At 37.3% G+C, this 3,390-nt stretch overlaps 1 protein-coding gene across 3 annotated transcripts in view; it reads right to left on the bottom strand.

The window, feature by feature from the left end:
* Positions 1-3,052: 3,052 nt before the first annotated feature.
* Positions 3,053-3,390, bottom strand: part of LOC144972871 (uncharacterized) — a 15,528-nt gene continuing 15,190 nt past the window's right edge. For all 3 annotated transcript variants that reach the window (XR_013645440.1, XM_078914627.1, XM_078914626.1), the window contains exon 3: positions 3,053-3,390. This exon is cut by the window's right edge and continues 2,762 nt beyond it. The gene's annotated coding sequence lies outside the window, so the exon portion shown is untranslated.

Below are 3,390 nucleotides of genomic sequence, written 5' to 3'. Positions count from 1 at the left end.
ATAATACATAACAGAGAGATGATTTACAAGGAAAAAAATATCTCCCAAAACAATAACTATGCATTTGACTGTTTCCTTCCCAGCTAGGACTCCGGCCAGGGCGAGGACAAAACCAAGTAATATCATTCCAAGACAAAGACAGAAAGCATGTTGGAAAACAAATAAAAGAGGATAGAAGTAGAAGACACAGTATGTACCCCCCCCCCCCCCCCCCCTGCCCACTATGGCTGTCCCTCCAGGAAATCGCGGCTTGGAATCTTTATGTTCCCGCTTTGAACCGACCCCCTTTGTCTTGCTTTCTCCCCGTGTGCTTTCAATTGTAGATCTGGCATTTTTTTACTGGCGCTGAAAGTGTCGTAAAACAATTAAATAAAGGAAAACTGGTTTTAAAAAAAACGCAAGGTTCATAATTATGAAACATGCTGATGGCATAACTTTTCTAAGTGATGAAAAAGGTTTAAAACAACTTTTAAAACAATCAATTCTAGTTTTCGCTCTTCTCTGGACTCACTTCGAAAGAAATTGTAGCAGTAACAGTAACAAAAGTTTAGAGGTCAAGCAAGATTTTGCATTAAAATTTGTAGAGATTCTAAATAATTTAGGAGTAATATTTCTTTTCCAATGTTGAAGCTGCTGAAATAAAAATAATTGGAATCATTAAAAAAAAAGTGTGCTTATTTTTGCGCAATATCCATTCAATGTGCTCAAAGCGCTTTACAAGTGGATCCTAGCCAACAGGAACTCTTAGCTTGTCATGGAATAAAAATGACGCCTTTGGGGCAATACTATACTATTAATATTTTAATTTTTTTTTTCGACAGAGACAACAATGATAACTCAAAATTCCTTTTTTTTTTCTTTTCTTTTTTCTTTTTTTTTTTTTTTTTTTTTTTTTTGGGCGCATACTTACCGGGGACCTCAGTTGGTAGAGCACTCGCTTCACAAGCAAAGCAAAGGGACCAAGATCGATCGCAGGTGCAATCGAGATTTTTTTTTTTTTTTTTTTTCTGATCTCCTGCCACCTAGCAGTGATTGGGTAGCTGTGTCTGTTAGATCACGCGGAAGTACTTTGCGATAGACTCGCGTCCTATCCAATTGCTACTGTCCGTTTCACGCCAAAGAAACCTGGATAAACACCGACTCCATGGGCCTGTTGGCTCTGAAGGACTGCTATACATTTTATGACCTAAAAGTATCTCAAGTGTTATCATGCATTTTTTTAAAAATCCTGGGTACTTTTGGGTTGTTTTTTTTTTTTTTTTTTTTTTTTTTTTTTATCACTGCATAATCTTTTGCCTTACTATAACTTTCGTTTCTTCTTTCATGTTGCTGATATAAGTTCTCTGCGTGATGGGTGGAAATTTCAGGGTGGGGAAACTTTTGCCTCGAAGGGCAAAGATAGTGGATGAGAGAAGTTGACTTCCCTTTTGAGTCAGTTGGTGCTTTGTGCCGGGGGGGGGGGGGGGGGGGGGGGGGGGGGGGGGGGGGGGTGACACTTGCTTTGTCGTTTGTCCCTTTGTACGTATATCTATATAATATGTTTTATTTTATTTGTCCTCTTTGACATCACCATCCCACCAAAGTTCCTTTTAACTTACTGGTGCTAAAGAAAATATGACTTTTAAGGGCTGCAACATTTAAAATCATAATAGCTATTGTTCCACTCTCTTCCCTGGCGGTGCTGCAAGCGCTTTTAAGTTCTACATCTGAAAAAATAAATCGTCTTGTAATAATCGTTCGTTTGATGGAAAAATTCGACGCAATACGTTGCGATGCCCTATCAAGACCGTTCATCGATATGCAATCTATCCCGTTAATGATATAAGGTAGACAACTCAGTAATAATATTAGGCAATTGTAGTGATGTATGAGCTACATTCCTTGACTTTATTATTTTGTTCGAACTCGCGGCCATTTTGCGAACAGTAACAGGAACCTACCAATACAGTGTGATTTCTACAGCGCGAGGTGGACGCATAATTTGGTTCCAAATGACCCACTGAGTGGATAAATATGAAGAACTGTGAACGGTTGTCTAATTGATCAATCCTGGGGAAGAGTGAAGTTTGGTATGTTGGGGGGGGGGGGGTTACGCATTTTTTTTAACGCCATAAAAAAGGGGTGGGGGGGGGGGGGAGGGGGTGTGGATAAATGGGATAGATTTTAAGATTAATCTTATTTAAGCCAGCAATCGCCCGATGAAAATAGCGAAAGTTAAACCACGGTGCCGAGTTTGCTCCCTTCGTAAAAACAATGTATCTAGTAACTTATCTATTTATAGTGAATTAATTCAGTCAATGCTCATCCTCGTTGGCTATAAACGAGGATTTGGTTGTTGTATAGCGAGGTTTCACTGTAGTTCAAACCAGAAGATAAATAGACCGAAGAATAATCTGAAGGCACATAAGAATAAGAGGTGCTGAACACTAAAATAAAACTAAACAAACACTTATAATTACTTCCGTAACAGAGCAATGTTACTTACTACAGTAAGTGCAAACCTCATTAAAATAATAATAATAATAATAATAATAATAATAATAATAATAATAATAATAATAATAATAATAATAATAATAATAATAATAAAAATAACTTAGCCAGTCATTCGGCCAGGACCGAGCAAAACAAAATTCACAGAAAGCTAATTTCGATTATACAGTGATAGAAAACATAAGATATATAATCACACTCCCCCCCCCCCCCCCCCCCCCCCCCCCCCCCATTATCCAGAATGAAGTAACGCCTCACTCATTATATTTTTGATAAATGAAGTTTATTCTTTTGGTTGATTTTATACATTTATATTGAACTTGAAATGATGTAAGATTATAATAAAGTATAAATATTGCACTTTCTTAACAAACAGTTGCAGATAATTTCGTAACATGTTCAGAATTCCAAAGAAAAAAAATGTATAAATATATTACAACAAAGTTTATTATATACAGGTAAAACAATGATTCCAGAAACTTAAGATTTAAGGGGGGGGGGGGGGGGAATGCAAAAAGGGTCACTGATTTATTCCTTGATTTGTTTTAAAGCGCCCCCCCCCCCCCCCCCTCTTCATATTAATGCAGTTTTTTAACTGCATTTTGTTGACAAATACATTTTATCAGGGGTTTTTTGTTGTTTTTTTTCTTGTGCGGCCGTTTGGATAATGAATGGCTCTTGCACTTTGGAGGACATCCAACTCCATCCCCGCTTTTGGCATATTATCACCTTCCTTTAAAAATATACAAGAACGTACACGCTTTGCGTGACTTTTAACCTTTACATTGTCATTAAGGCTAGACACCAAAGACCAGATTCTTCATAGGATAAATAAAGAGAAAATAATTAACGAAAACTGTTTCTCAGTATGTGGCACGGAAAAGAACAATAGGATTC

Source organism: Berghia stephanieae, chromosome 5 (assembly GCF_034508935.2).
Source record: "Berghia stephanieae isolate SIO BIC M18660-M18661 chromosome 5, UCSD_Bste_1.3, whole genome shotgun sequence".
NCBI classification, from domain to species: domain Eukaryota; kingdom Metazoa; phylum Mollusca; class Gastropoda; order Nudibranchia; family Aeolidiidae; genus Berghia; species Berghia stephanieae.
Note: the sequence above shows the minus strand (reverse complement) of the source record. Positions and strands in the feature narration are given on the sequence as shown.